The sequence below is a fragment of the Equus asinus genome, chromosome 10 (genome assembly GCF_041296235.1).
Source record: "Equus asinus isolate D_3611 breed Donkey chromosome 10, EquAss-T2T_v2, whole genome shotgun sequence".
Lineage (NCBI taxonomy): Eukaryota > Metazoa > Chordata > Mammalia > Perissodactyla > Equidae > Equus > Equus asinus.
In genome coordinates this window covers 60,548,109-60,564,595 of record NC_091799.1, presented here as the reverse complement: position 1 = coordinate 60,564,595, position 16,487 = coordinate 60,548,109, and the positions used below count along the sequence as shown (strand labels likewise).

Below are 16,487 nucleotides of genomic sequence, written 5' to 3'. Positions count from 1 at the left end.
AATTTTCAATTTTTGCTTGCTAGTGTATATAAATGTGATAGTTTTTTGCACATTGATCTTGTATCCTATAATTTTGCCAAACACACTTATTAATTCTGATAGATTTTTTGTAGACTACCTCAGGTTTTCTAGATAGATGATCATATTGTCTGTGAATCAAGAGTTTTACTTCTTTCCATGTCTTTTTCTTGCCTTATATTGGCTGGAACCTCCAATATAATGTTGACTAAAAGCAGTGAGAGTGGACATCTTTGTCTCCTTCCTGGTCTCAGGGAGAAAACATTCAGTAATTTACCATTAATGAATTGATGAAATGAGTGTGTATTTTCCATAGATGCCCTTTATGTTGAGAAAGTCCCCTCCTCTTCCTAATTTGCTAAGAATTTTTATCAAGAATGGATATTGAATTTTGTCAAATGTCTTTTCTTTGTCTATTGAAATGATCTAATGATTTTTTTCTTTTTAGTCTGTTAATATGGTGAATTACATTGACTTTAAAATGTTAAAGCCAACTTGCATTCCTGAAATAAATCTGACTTGGGATTTATATATTGTTGAATTCGAATTGCTAAAATTTCATTTAGAGTTTTTTCACCTGTGTTCATGAGGGATATTAGTCTGTGGATTTATTTTCTTGTCTGATATTGGTATCGAGATAATGCTGACCTCATAGAATGAATTAGAATGTGTTGCCTTCTCTTCGATGTTTTTGAAGTTTGTACAGCATTTCTTCCATAAATATTTAGTAGAATTCACCGGGGAAGACATCTAGACCTGGAGTTCTTTGTTGCAACGTTTTAACCTACAAATTCAATTCCTTTAATAAATATAGGGTTATTCAGGCTATCAATTTTCTTTGTTTTGTTTTGGGGACTTTTGGTGAGGAAAATTGGCCCTGAGCTAACATATGTTACCAATCTTCTTCATTTTGCTTGAGGAAGATTGCCCCTGAGCTAACATCCGTGCCAATCTTCCTCTACTTTTGTATGTGGGATGCCGCCACAGCGTGGCCTGATGAACAGTGTGTAGGTCTGTGCCGGGAATCTGAACCTGCAAACCCTGGGCTGCCAAAGTGGAGCACACGAACTTAACCACTACACAACCAGGCTGGCTACACTATCTGTTTTTTCTTGTGTGAGCTTTGGTACTTTATGTCTTTCAAGGAATTTGTCTGTTTCACCCATGTTGTCAAATTTATTAGCATAAAGTTATTCATAATATTCCTTTCTAATACTTTTAGCATAAAGTTATTCATTATTCCCTTATAATCCTTTAAAAATCTGTAGAATCTGTAGTGATATCATTTCTCTCACTCCTGATGTTAGTAAATCCTGTCTTCTCTCTTGTTTTGCCTGATCAGTCTGGCTAGAAGTTTATCAATTTTGTTTTCCTCAAGGAACCAGCTTTTGGTTTCACTGATTTTTTCTATACTGTTTTGCTATTTCGTTGATTTATGCTCTGATCTTTGTTATTTCCTTTGTTTGGCTTGATTTGAAATAATTTACTCTTATACTTTCTCTTTTTAAATTTTTTAAACATTTTATTTTGAAGTAATTTTAAACAAAGTTGCAAAAATAGTATAGAGGGTTCCTATATACCTTTTACCCAGCTTCCCCTAATGTTAACACCTTTTATAACCATAATACAATGACCAAAACCAGGAAAGTAACATTAGTACAATACTATTAACTAAACTAAAAGCCTTATTCAAATGTTCTCATTTTTCCACCATTTTCTTCATTTTCTGGTTCTTTCTCTGTTCCAGTATCTATTTCAAGATCCCACATTGTATTCAGTTTAGTGGGTTTTTTTAAGTGTATAGTTCAGTAGTGTTAAGTATATTCACATTGTTGTGAAACAGATCTCCAGAATATTTTCATTTAGCAAACTGAAATCCTATATCCATTAAACAACATTTCCCCTTTTACCCCTCTCCTCAGCCCTTGGTAAACACCATTCTACTTTCTGTTTCTATGAATTTGACGATTTAGATACTTCATATAAGTAGAATCACACAAATTTGTCTTTTTGTTACTGGCTTATTTCATTTAGCATAATGTCCTGAATGTTCATACATATTGTAGCATATGACAGGATTTCCTTCCTTTTTAAGAAAGAATAATATTCCATTATATGTACATACCACATTTTGTTTGTCCATTCATCCATCAGTGGACATTTGGGTTGCTTCTACCCCTTGGCTATTGTGAACAGCACTGCTTTGAATATGGGTATGCAAATATCTGTTCAAGACTCTGTTTTCAATTCTCTTGCCTGTATACCCAGAAGTGGGATTGCTGGATCATACGGTAGTTCTATTTTTAATTTTTGAGGAAGTTCTTTACTATTTTCCATAGGGGTTGCACCATTTTACAATTCTACCAACAGCGCACAAAGGTTCCAGTTTCTCCACATTCTCATCAACATGTTATTTTCTGTTTTGTTTTTCTTTATAGCAGCCAGCATAATGGGTTAATTATACTTTCTTAAGGTGGTAACTGAAGTTATTGATTTGAGACCTTTCTTCTTTGCTAATATGGATGTTTAGTGCTATAAACTTCCTCCTAACAGGGTTTTAGTAGCATCCCACAAAATCTGATATGTTATGTTTTCATTTTCATTCGGTTCAAAATACTTTCTTTTGGATTTCTAATTTAATCCCATTTTGGACAGGAAACATAATTTGTATGACTTGAATCCTTTTCAATTTTGAGACGTATTTTATGAATCAGAGTAATGTTTATTGTAATAACTTTTCTTCGTGCACTTGAAAAGAAAATGTATTTTCCTGTTGTGGATGGAATGCTCTATTAATGTCAATTAGGTTAAGTTGATTAATAGTCTTTTATAGACTCACTCTCTGTCTAATTGTCCTATCATTTATGAAGAGAGGTATAGAAATGTCTACCATTGTGCATTTGTCTATTTGTCATAACAATTCTATCAGTTTTTGCCACATTATTTTGAAACTGTATTATTAGATGCATAAATGTTTCCAATTGTTAGGTGCTCTTGATCCCTTAATCATTATAAAATTATCTTTGTTATCCCTGGTAATATTCTTTGCTCTGCAATATGCTTTTCCTTAAAATACTGTAGAAAGGCCAGCTCACTTTTAATTAGTTTTTTGTATGGTATATCTTTTTCCATCCTCTTACTTTTTAATCTATTTGTGTCCTTACATGGAAGTGTGTTTCTTGTAGTCAGTGTATATGTGACTACGGTCTGGCAATATCTGCTTTTTGATTGGAGTGTTTAAAATATTTTTATTTACTGTTATTATTGATATGGTTAGGTTTAAATTTATCTTGCTATTTGTTTTCTCTTTGTCCTATCTGTTCTTTATTTTCCTTTCCCTATTTTTTCCCTTCTTTTGTATTATTGACTATTTTCATGATTCCATTTTATCTCCTTTGATAGCTTTTTTCCAGCTGCTTTTAAATTTTTCTCTTGATTATTGGCTCTAAGCAATTTGATCATGATGTATCTTGATGCAGTTTTCTTCACATTTCTTGTGCTTGAGATTCATTGACCTTCTTTTTTTTTTTTTTAAGATTGGCACCTGAGCTAACAACTGTTGCTAGTCTTCCTTTTTTTTCCCTGCTTTTTCTCCCCAAATCCCCCCAGTATATAGTTGCATATTTCAGTTGTGGGTCCTTCTAGTTGTGGCAGGTTGGATGCTGCCTCAGCTTGGCCTGATGAGCAGTGCCATGTCCGTGCCCAGGATCCAAACTGGTGAAACCCCAGGCCACCAAAGCAGAGAGCACGAACTTAACCACTCAGCCATGGGGTCGGCCCCCATTGACCTTCTTATATCTGTGGTTTTATAGTTTTCATTAAATTTAGAAACATTTTAGCTGTTATTTCTTCAAATATTTTCCCCAGTCACATTATATTAGGCTGCATAAAGTTGTCCCACAGCTCAAGGATGCTGTGTTTATGTTTTTTTCTAAATTGCCTTCTGTGTTTCATTTTCTATATATTCTATTAATATTTCTTGAACTTCTCTAATTTTTTCTTCCTGCAATGTATACTCTACTATAATTGCATCTAGTACACTCTAGAATTTAGATTTGGGTTTCTTACATCTTTCATGTTTCTATTTAATTTTTCAAGCATTAAGGACTACAGTTATCATAACCATTTTAGTGTCCTTGTTTGCTAATTCTAATATCATTGTCAGTTCCAGTTGATTGATTTAGCTCCTCATTATGGTTGTATTTTCCTGCTTCTTTACATGCCAGATAACTTTGATATGATGCCAAACGTTATGAATTTTACTTTGTCAGGTGCTGGATATTTTTGTACTTTTATAAATATTCTTGAAGGTTTTTTTCCCCCTGGGATTCAGTTAAGTTCTTGGAAACAATTTTCTCCCTTCAGGTCTTACTTCAAGATTTATTAGGTCAGATGGAGCACTATTTAGTTTAGGACTCATTATTCTCCATCACTGAAGCAAAACTCCTCTGTGTTCTCTACCCATTGTCTTCCATATCTGGAGGTTTTCCAGTCTGGCTGGTGGGAACAGGAACTATTCCTGGCCTTGCAGGAGTGCCAGGGACTGTTACCTCTAATCCTTTCAGGTGGATTTTTTTTTTAACTCCAGCCTTGAGTAATTTGCACTAGTGTGAGAAAGCAGAACTACTGATCAATAAAGGAAATTCCAGAAGTTGATTTCCAATACTTAGGGATGTCATAAATGCAATAGATTACCCTAGGAGGTAGTATGATGAGATTTCTCAAACTGAAAACATTCTGGCAAAACCTACAAAGCCATTTATTGGAGATTTTGTGATAGAAATTCAAGTTTTATTATTTAGAATGTTGTGTCAGATTACTTTTAAGTTCTGGGACATCAGAGCACATGATTCTCGATAGCGATAGAAATGAACCAGAGTTTAACATGCTTGAAAAGTATAAATTCAACACAGTCTTACCCTATTCTGTAAATCATATAGCAAATACACTTTCACAATTGGAAGTTATAATAATATTCATATTGTTGTGAATTGTTTAAACCAGTTATTGTTCATATTTTAATATTCATATTAACAGTTAATATTCATGTTTCTGTGATTGTTTAAATCAGTAAGCCTCTATTTCCCAAAGAATATTACTTCTCTGTTTAATATGAAAAGATTTCAAGTCTTTTGGAGTATAAACCTTTTGGTTTAGTTTTTACAGTATCACCTGAAGTAATATAGTGAATAGTAATAATAGTTTTTGTTCATAAAACCAAATTATAGGTAAAACCAACCTCAAAGAATGGGTCAGATCTGTGTGATCCTATTTCCAATGGTTCTGGGGAAGCCCCTAGAATAGGTTTTTCTGAGACTTTTCATCATCAATAACAAAATATATTTAAGTACCTCTAATGTGTTAGATACAGGCCTAGAATATTCTTCCTCCTTAGAAATGGACAGAAGGGGTATCTACACATGTAAATGATTATTCTTTAATATTCCTGCTGTATCTTTCATGGCCTTAACAGGAAACACAAGGTACACTCAAAAGGATTTAAATGAAGAGACTTAAAAGAAGGTTCTACTTATAGAGGTGTGTGCAGTGTGATTATTACAGCACAAAGCTGTTGCCACCCTTAGGCCTAAAGGGGCAAAGGAGTGATCAGTGTTACCAAAGTGGCAAAAGCTGGACCCACAGAAGATTTGCCAACTGACAGGAGCTGTGACTGTGGAGTAGTGCTGGACTGCCAAAACCATGCTGCTAGTTATGGAGGGTAAATATCTCAACCTGTTTTTCCTCCAGCCCTCTGATCACCAGCCAATGCTTCCAGGACCCAGCCAGAAGCCATAAGATTGGGAGCCCAGGTAAGGATTCAATACTGATATTCTATGAAGTGAAGAGGTGTATTTGTTTATTTGTTATTATCTATCATCTAGCCAATAGAAAGTACGCACCATGAGAGCAGGGAGCTTTATTGTATTCACTACTGTGTCTCTACCACCCAAAATAATTCCTGGCATGCAGAGGGTATTCAGTAGATATTGGTTTGATTGTTTGCCTAGGTACAAGTTTGACTGGCTGCTATTTTCAATATAAACTTTTTGGAATAGGAGGCTTTAAAGCCACTTTCCTGCATTATTTAACAGCTAGATAAAGACTTGCAAAATAAATAGATAATCAGAACAAAACTTAAACTGGATTAGAACAAAACACATAAAGGACCAAAATTTCTGGGCTTAACACCCATGGGGTTAAACCAAGGGAAACCACTGCCATAATTCTTGGTGAAAAGATTCAGCCAACACTAGGGAACTACACCGTTAGTCTCTCAAATGGATCTGCATTCCAAACTAGTCTGAGGAGCCAGAAAGCCTCACCATGAATAAACGTCCACACAGCCCTTTGATGTGAGCCTGGCAAAAGAGCAGCACTGAAGAACGAAGTCTGACAGCTCTTCAGACATAATCTTCTTTGGCCGACAGAATTAACGTCAAATGAAATAAGAACCTAGGCAGCCACTTACACTCCCCTCTAGGCTGCCCAGAGAGAAATAAAGAGCTCTTTTCCTCCTTTATTTGAAGGTACCTAGACATTAAATGGCTTTTGAAGTTATATGATTTTAATTTATTCAACATAAAAGTGGCCAAAATGAAAAGCCCATCATCTTGTTTAGCATAAATGGTATTTATTTACTCATTTAATATTTATTGAGTACTTACTATGTGACAGTAATCACTAAGCATCAAAAATGAGTAAAGTACAGTCCCTGCCCTCTAGGGAATTACACATGGCAGAAAGGATATGAAAGCTAGTGATTAGTTACACGATAGGGGCTATACAAGTGGTAAAAAGCGGCACGATGAAAATACAGACAAGGGAGCATTGCCCAGAGACATCAAGAAGGGCTTCCCAGAGGGGATGACATATACGCTGAGTCTTGAAGGAGATGTAGAAATTTTCTAATTGAACAAGAGGATGTGGGAATGGGGAAGGCATGGCAGGCACTCCATAATACTGCCAGTATCTGCACTTGTGTTCACCATCCTGTTACTGCTAGCAGATATTTTAATTGTGATGAACTAAGGAGAAAAGTCAGAGGTGGAATGAACTCATCAGGGAAGGCCAGATGACCACAGAGTAAGTTTTTGAACTATAGTTTCACAATAGTTCAAATAAATAAAAGTAATAGGAGAACAAAGTCATCATAAATCACATGGCAAAATGGACATTTAAATCTCAAAAGAAGCGGCACCACTAAGTCAGAACCATGTTCATATTGCAAGTGATAATTCAGTTGTAGCAACAACTTCTGCCATATTGAATTAATGTTCTTAATTTGATCTCATCCAGTCTTATGGCTCTAAATACCATCTATCTATCAATCTATCTATCACCAAAAATTTTATCACTAGCCTATATTTCTCCTCTGATCTCCAGTTTGGTATATGTTCAACAGGCATCTCAAACTAACCATTTCCAAATAACAACTCTTATTCTGTCTACTTTCATCCTTCCAGCCTGCCCTTCCCCCAGACTTCTCCATCTTAATAAATGGCAATACCAATCCTCTGTTTGCTCAGCCATCCAGTCATCTTTGAGCCCTCTCTTTCACACCCCTTATTCAATCCATCAGCAAACACTGTACCTTCAAAATATACCGAGAACTTGACCATATCTCACTACTTCCATTCTATCATGCTGGTCTAAGTCATTGTTATTCCTTACCTCCTAACAAGTCCCTCCACTTGTCCCTTGCCACCCTTATAGTCTATTCATCATATAATCCTCAGAGAGATCTATTTAAATAAGTCACGTCATATCTCCCCTCTACTCAAAACTCTCCATTAGCTTCCAGTCTGATTCAGAGTAATATATATGTGTAAATGTATGTGTGTATGTATATATGTGTGTATGTGGGTATATGTATATGTATAAAATTGCCTACAAGGCACTGTAATCTGCACCCTCCTGCCCCACCACACTTTCCCTTGACCTAAGTCCTACTACTTACCCTCAGTCACTCTGCTTCAATGCTCCAGCCACCTGGCCTCCTTGATGTTTCGCACATATATCAAGCAGCCTCCTGCCTCAATGTTTATTGTTCTTTTTGCTACTTCCCTCATGTCCTATAAGTCTCAGGGAGAACTTTCCTGGCCTTATATGAAATTTAAATGACGCCTTCACCCCATCTCCATTCTCAGCCTTATTTATTTACTTTTGTATAATTCTTGATTTACCACATATTTTACTTGTTTGTACATTTCTTGTTTGTCCCCCCCTGACTGTTCCATGAGGGCACATATTTTTGTCAGTTTCATTTACTGCTGCATCTCCAGTGCCTAATATCTCTGGGACACAGAAACTGCTCAATAAATAGAATTTAATTTTTTTAAATTATGCAGCTTTTCATTACACACTAGCATTTGGAAAGGCAATGCAATTATAATACATTTCCAGAAATCATTAAATATTTTTTGAGCATTCAAACCAGAAGGGGGCAGCAAAGCTTCAGCAACTCAGCAAATAGCCACCATCTTGGGACAGCAATTCAGAGGAGACAATTAATGGAAGATTAGGCAGACCAAGCTCACCAGCTGTGGAGTCAGAGCTGAAGAGGGTGAGGCCAGAGAGCAAGTTAGGATTTTGTCCTCGCCAAGAAGCAGGGAGAGGGGCAGAAATAGAGGGAGACAAGGCTTGTCCAGGAGCATGAGACCCTGGTGGGAGTCAATGGAATGAACAAATGGGAACCTAATCAGATGCCAGAGTATTAGGCAAATTATCCCAGCAAAGTCAGGCAAACCTATTGGTAGTGGCCACAGGGAGGTACGACTCTCAAACAACAAGCCTTCTTATCCTTTGTAGCCAGAGTCTGGAGTCAAAATGTACCTACCTCTAAGAACACTGGTGGGGAATTATCCAGGTCCCAACAATGTGGAACCTCTTCCCTGAGGGTCATGTTTCTTTTAATCATTGAGATGTTCTACATCTAATACTTTAAGTAAAAACAAAGATGGCAAGTGCTTAGGTCCTGGTTGCTACAGAAGAAAAACCAGATATTGGTGACTTCGAATTATCAAAACAAGTTAAAATAATTCTAGCCACAAATGGACAGAAAAAGACAGGGGCTTTTTCCATTATTCACTCGGACTCTGTCTCTTACTAAGAAATCGTCATTACTTAGATTTTTTTTGGAAAAAGTTACCATAGTCTTTTCAACCCTCTGTTTTCAATCTCTTCAAGCCACTTCCCAAGTTCCTTTTTCCTCCTGTTCCACTCAGCATTCTTCTTTCTCACATGACTTAGAGCTACTCTGTTTAATACAGTAGCCTCTGGCCACATGTGGCTCTTGAGCATTTGAAATGTGGATAGTGCAACTGAACAACTGAATTTTAAATTTTATTCAATTTTAATTAATTTACATTTAAAAACTCACACTTGGTTCAGTTACTGGGAAACTGTTAAGCATGTTTAGAATAACTTGAGTGCATGAATCTTTCCATTGTAAATGTTATGAAATACAAATATGTGTATATATTTCCGATGAAAATTTAGCATCCGAATTGCGATATAATAGTGTATAAAATATACACTAGATTTTGAAGACAGTACAAAAAACAAAATTTCTCGTTAATTTGTCTATTGCTTGTATGTTGAAATGATAGTATTTTGGATATATTGGGTCAATTGAAATATATTATAAAATTAACTTCACTTATTTTCTTCCTTACTTTCTTTAATGTGGCTGCTAGAAAAATTTTAAATTATACATATGTCTTTCTTTATATTTTATTGCACCACCCTGATTTATAGCCTTACTACTCAAACCATAGTCTGTGCATCAGCAGTAAAGGTGTCACCTGGGAACTTTAGAAATGCAAAATTAGAATCTGCATTTTTCTTTGTAAAATCCCTGAGTAACTCGTTTACCATTAAAGTTTGAGATGCAATGATCTAGACTGTGACCACCAATCATCACCCGTCCACTCTTCCTCTGTATTTCAGCATACAGAAGCTGCTCAATCAATAGTATTTAATTTTCAAACAATTTTTCAGCTTATTACACTCACCATTCCTCTCAAATGGCTGGTGTACCAGACTCTGATCAAGCTATCTGCCAAACACCACTGTTCTCAGGAAATTGCTGCCCCCATTTCCAATGCCTTCCCTGCCCTTCGGCTACCCGAAACCTAGTCCTAACTCTACCTTTCCTCCACACGTTATAATCATAGACTCATAGAATTGCCCTGGGAGCAGGGCCTGAGACAGGGATTTCTATTCAATTGATTTATTCAGGGAGTGATCTCAGAAAAAGATGTGTGAGAGAAGCAGAATAGGGCAGGCGAAAATACTAAACAAGGACGTGGTCTCCACTGGAGACTAGCTTTACCCTGATGCTACAGGATGGTCTGGAGCCCAAACTGCACTACAGTGTTGTTCCCACCTTATGGTAAGGGTGGCCCTTTTGTACTGTCAGGCTAGTCAATCATTGGCTGAAGCTGGGGGGTCAATGCATGGCCTCCATGGTAGCTGACTCCTTTTTAGCTAAAATTATCTATGGAAGGGGCAGCTGTTACCAGCTAACTCACAGCAGGTGAATGGAGGATGTATCGGCCTTTAAAGGGAATTGGGTTGAGCACTGACATCACACACAGTCAAACCCACTGCTCAACTCAGATTTACTTGCTTTTCACATTGTTTACTTCATCCAAGCACAGCTTCTCCAGAATTCTGACTGGACACGATTTCTGGAAAACCTTACAAAAAGAGGATTCTTGAATGAAATACAGTCCCAGCTGTTCTTTGGTCTTGAGGCCAAAACTCATAGCATCTGCCTCCTCCACTATCATTCTAGAATCCCCATCCTTTCAGTTAGCACTTCTGCTGGCCTAGACGGCTTGCTTAGAAGGTTGGCCCAGACCCTCATTTCTGAGGCAGCTAAGCTCCTGGTTTCCATGCAGTTGTCAAGCCACGATTGCTGTATTGCTCATTTACAATTACAACTGGGCACAGGTATGTCAAAAGAAGCCTTTACTGGGGCTGGCCCTGTGGCCGAGTGGTTGAGTCTGCGTGCTCCACTTTGGCGGCCCAGGGTTTCATCAGTTTGGATCCTGGGTGCGGACCTCACACCACTCATCAAGCCATGCAGTGGCAGCATCCCACATAGCAGAACCAGAAGTACCTACAGCTAGAATATACAACTAGGTACTGGGGAGCTTTGGGGAGAAGAAGGGAGAAAAAAAAAAGATTGGCAACAGATGTTAGCTCAGGTGCCAATCTTTAAAAAAACAAAAGAAGCCTTCACTCTTTTGTAAAGTACTGGCCTGGTGGTGTAGTGGTTAAGTTTGCATACTCCACTTTGGTGGCCTGGGGTTCGCAGGTTTTTGCAGGTTCAGATCCCAAGCACTGACCTAGCAGTGCTTGTCAAGCCATGCTTTGGCAGCATCCCACATAAAATAGGGGAAGATTGGCCAGATGTTAGCTCAGGGCCAATCTTCCTTCCCTGCCTCCCAAAAAAGCAGCCCCAGTAAATCACCTGAATGCTAGCATACTTCATCCTGTTCTCATTATGGAACAGCATTTCTACCTCCTCACTATGTTAGGGTCAATCACCTTTACTGGTGTAGCTAGTTCATTCTTACTTTGGTTGTCAACTGTCATAGGGATCCCAATGCAACAGAAGCCATAAGTTTAAGTTTGGTAAAATTCTTACAGTGCCCCCTATGAACTAGGGCCACTAAAAACCCATAAAGCCTAAAGTTAATACCCCAAGTGAGTCACTGGCAGTGACTCCCACTTTAACACTTCAGTCTCTGGACCCATGCATTCTACCCATTGGTGACACCACTGATTGAAGATATAAACTACATTCTAAGGACAGTGTATCATCCTGACGTGGTGTCATTCCCAAGCTGGTACCTCAGCTGCACCTTCAAGAAGCCATTCCTTTACTTTATCCTGAATCAGAAGGTGAGAGACCCCTAAAAACGTCATGGATATAGGAGGCCCCTGAATTTTGTATAGTTTATCTCCCACTCTCTGACACACACGTGTCTTACCATGCTTTCCAGGGTACTTGTCTCATGTTTATCAGGTCCAATTAACATATCATCAATACAGTGGAGTAATTCGAAATTCAGTGAGATGATCAGATGGTTAAGGTCCTTCGGACTATATTACGATGGAAAGCAGGAGAATTAACATAGCCCTGAGACAAGACCATGTATGTATACTGCTGTCTATCCCAAGTTACACAAACAGCTTTTGATACTGCCTCTGATGTGGGCCCTCCCAAAGGAAATGGTGAGTTGCTAGCTTTTTGATTTTTTAAAATATTAGAACCATTCAAGCATTTCCACTTCTATAAGTCTTTTGGCCCCTTCCTCTACAGTTTGCCACAGCAGCTCTGGCATCTCTATATCATTTAATGCAGGCCATCAGTCTTTGAAAATGTCCAAGAGTCATTCCAGAAATGTATTAGAACCATCACTCAGCACTATTGACAAAGGTTTAAATCCTGTATCACAGGAGAGTGCTCCCATATAATCATATCATCCCATATTCAGCCTTGTATTCCTCCCCTCTTGATTCAGCATCCTCAGGATTCATTCTCAGGCATACTCTCTGGTTTTGGTTGAAATATGTTGGCGAGGAGCTGCAGCAATTTTAGCACATAATTCCTCCCCTCTGTTTACCTTACCCAGCATTTTCCCAGTCAGGATATGCTAACATTTGATTTTCTCGTGACCAGTATGGGAGAGAGGGCATATTCTGAGGAGGGTGGGGATTGTTCTGTAAGGCATCCACCTCACTTGAAGTTTCTGCATAGTCTTCAAGAAAGTGAGTCTTTATCTTCCAACAAGGGGAGCAGGCCGGTTCTACAAGTGCAGAGCATTCAAGGGAATCCAGGAGTTCAAGGTCCTCAGAGGTTTTAGTCCTGAGCCTTGCCTTCAGTATGACATGTTCTCTGGCTGCAGAAGATAAGGTTCCCTTTAAATGCTGCCAAAAAGGCCTCTGATCCTCACTCTGTGCTGTGTATTGTTCATTAATAGAGATGAGCTTTGTCATCTCTCTTCAATTAACGGCACTAAGCAAGAGCCACCCAATGTCAGTCCTTACAGTTATTTTCCCACATTGCTCAACCCCACTAGACATTACACCAGGTAGTAGATGGCTTTTCCCCTATCCCATCCCAGGTCACCATGGTGAACTAAATAAGGTCTTAGCAATTATTCAACTGTAGCATGCCAGGGACTATCAAACTCTACTTATCATCAGCAATAGCATCCTCCTTGTTATCTAGCTCCAGAATAATCCAGAATGAATGATCTAAGGACAGAAACACATCCTTAGAGTCTGTATCCTAAAACCACTTTCTAGATTTATAAAATGTTAGGACTCAAAATGCCTGTCTTATTCCATTACCCTGGAAGCAGAGCCTGAGACAGGGATTCCTGTTCAAGTGATTTTTGGCAAGTGCTCTGAGGAGAGGAAGGGAGAGGGAAAGAGGGTGAGGTGGGGGCAGAGGGGTGGGAATCTACTCAAGAATGTGTTCTCTGCTAGAGACTCACTTCAATTTGATCCTACGGGGAAGTTCTGGAGCTCAAATTGCGCCACTGAATTGACCCCACGTTGAGGTGAGGGACTGGACTTTGTAGTAACTTGCCAGTGAGTCATTGGTTAGCATCTGCTCTTCCCTGGTTGGGGATTTGGGGTGTGGTGTGTATAGCCTCCCAGGCAAGGTGGCTCCCATTTCCCTAAGGGTTTTCCTTTAGGGAAGAGGGTATCTCTGATGCTGACAACAGCTGAGAGCTGAGTGAACTGGCCGGTAAAGGGGATCTGGGCAGGCACCAATAGCATTTATTACAAGTGCTTAAAGATTAGCTACTTCGGTGATTTTTAAACGTTTTTTTCCTTTTTGTATGACATACTTCTTTGAGAAGGCATTGAAACTTGTTAATCCTCTCAATAAAAAAATATACATGATATAGATATTTGCATGTACTAAAAGGATGTTGACATATGAGTTAAATAAGACCCAAAGAATTTATATGACTTGCCCAAAGTTTATGCTGTAAGTTAGAGAATAAAATGGCCAGGGTACCAAAGTTTTAAACATCAAAACTTTCTGATGAAAAAATTTTATAATGTATTATATATACTTGAGGTATTGAAGCAACGAGGTATCTGAAAAGTGCCTCATCACAGAAATTCACAGGTATGTTAAAGTCATACGCATGAGCCTCAAAATATTTTTTTCTGCATATAAATATTTCTGTTTGTAATGTTAGAACAATCATAAAGGTCTACTTAGAAGGAAGATTTTGTGCTAGTGGGATTAGCAGAAAAGATAAACATTCGTGTATAACCAGGGCTCAAAAGTGCTTTGTTTTTACCAAAAGTACAAACCTTAATGTTTTTACTTTCTTCTTCCTTAAGAGTATCTTTGGGGCCAGCTCTGTGGCACAGCAGTTAAGTTTGTACGTTCCACTTCGGTGGCCCAGGGTTCGCTGGTTCAGATCCTGGGTGCAGACCTATGCACCACTGGTCAAGCCATGCTGTGGCAGGTGTCCCACATATAAAGTAGAGGAAGATGGGCACGGTGTTAGCTCAGGGCCAGTCTTCCTCAGCAAAAAAGAGGAGGATTGGTGGCAGATGTTAGCTCAAGGCAAACTTTCCTCAAAAAAAAAAAAAAAAAGAATATCTAAAGCATGAATTAAAGTTTACAAGTTCAGAATATTTTTAAGAATGGCTTTAAGTTTAAATTTCCTGTCTTCTCATTAGTGGTGGTGTTACTGAAAGTCCAGTCTCTGATCCTGATGCCAATCCAAATAATGAGAACAGAGTCTTGGGAGAAAAAGGAAAGACTTTACTTTGCCAGGCAGAGGGAGCAAAGTAAAGGCAAGTGCCTCAAAATTTGCTTGCCCCCCGTTAAGAAACAAGTAGGGGTTTTTATTTGGGGTTTTAGGTAGGGGATGGGGTCCAGGACTTCTTGGTCAGCATTTTCCCATCAGCCTGTGTCTGGGGCTGCTTCCAATGGAGGAGACAAAGGACTTCTCAGATAAGTGTCCTTGGCTGTTTATCTCCATGGTGGAGGTAGACTCTGACGTCAGGAACCCGAGGAGTTGGGCCTGGGCAGCTTTGGTTTCTTGATATTCTCTGGACATTAGTTTCTCTATGAAAGAACTTCAAGTTCCTGTGATTAGCCATAACTTTAGTGGGAGCCCAGCATGAGTCATCTGGACGTTAACAACTTGTAACTTCTATTTGGTTGTCAAGCTTCCAGGAGTCAGAGGTTAAAGAAACAAGTATTTACATGTGAGTGTAACTAAAGAACCAGGGAACTGGCAACTTGTGCTTTTAGTTTTAATCCAGATATGCTGGGTTCACTGTAGGGTAACCAATACCAGGGTTGATATGAACTAAGACCCGGTAACAGTGTTCTCTATAATGCCTTTAATGTAAGTACTATTATAATTTGATTTTTAAAAACTCTTCAAACAGGTCTTATTCTGTGTTAGGATATTTTTTATAATGAAAGGCTGTTGCGTAGTCCTTTAAAAGTGGCTTTTGGATATCAACTTGCTACTTTGTAATTCACTAGGGAAAGATTGAGAAAAAACAACACTTTTAAAATATGGCAAATTTCACTGACAGATTGAGCCCTCTAGGATCTTAACATTTCTAGTTTGATATTTGACCTCAAAATAAATAATTATCTGTTTTTAACACATAATATGGATTTGGGTGGAAGGTGATGGTTGTAGTTTCAGAACGGTGATTTGAGACCCAGGAAAAATGGTTCTTGTTCTGGCACTTAAAATGATAAGCTTTGCCTATCTAAAAATAATATGCATACATACTGACATAGTTTACATGCAAATTATACATCCACACTCAACTCATTTTATTTTCTGTAGCCTTACATACCTCAGGCCTGCCTCCAGCTCCTTCAGTTTTGCCATTGAGGATGCCCAAGTATAAAATATGATAGAGGCTCTATTTTCTCTACTGCATTATAGACACAGCCTCAAACACAGGACTGTCTTGATGAAGGATGCTCTTGAGAGACTAATCTTCACATTACCTAATTTTGCAACAAGTTCTTAGGAATGTGCTTGGGTTGTTTTCCACCAGTTACCTCTATCTGGTGGGAAGACAGGCACACAACACTAGGAAGCAAACACAAGTTTTCATGCTGCAAGAATCCTTACTCCATACAGGCGCCTTCATCCACAGCCAAAATCTCCATGGAGAACTCGGGTATTGTGGAAAACTACTTTTCCATCTGGAGGGACTCTGTATTATCTCTTATTTTTCTATATTCTTTGCCACTTAAAAAAATGTATATCCTCTAACTGTGCCCATTTTATCTTTCCACCAGTCATACCACTATCCCATTTTGATGACCTTGCATGCGTAATAACCAAGTCATACTTCCTTAGTATTGTAAGGAGTTAAAAAATGAGGCACAAATTGTTGAAAGGGAATAGCACATGGTAATGCTTAATAAATACACTCAATAT

At 38.4% G+C, this 16,487-nt stretch overlaps 1 protein-coding gene across 7 annotated transcripts in view; it reads left to right on the top strand.

The window, feature by feature from the left end:
• Positions 1-16,487, top strand: part of RNF180 (ring finger protein 180) — a 271,039-nt gene that overhangs the window by 37,423 nt on the left and 217,129 nt on the right. For 3 of the 7 annotated variants that reach the window (XM_070519601.1, XM_070519606.1, XM_070519600.1), the window contains exon 3: positions 5,767-5,828. The exons of 3 other annotated variants lie outside the window; for them this stretch is intronic. The gene's annotated coding sequence lies outside the window, so the exon portion shown is untranslated. Of the gene's footprint in view, positions 1-5,491; positions 5,829-16,487 lie in introns of all 7 variants that reach the window. One more of the 7 variants, XM_014848516.3, reaches the window with a different exon arrangement.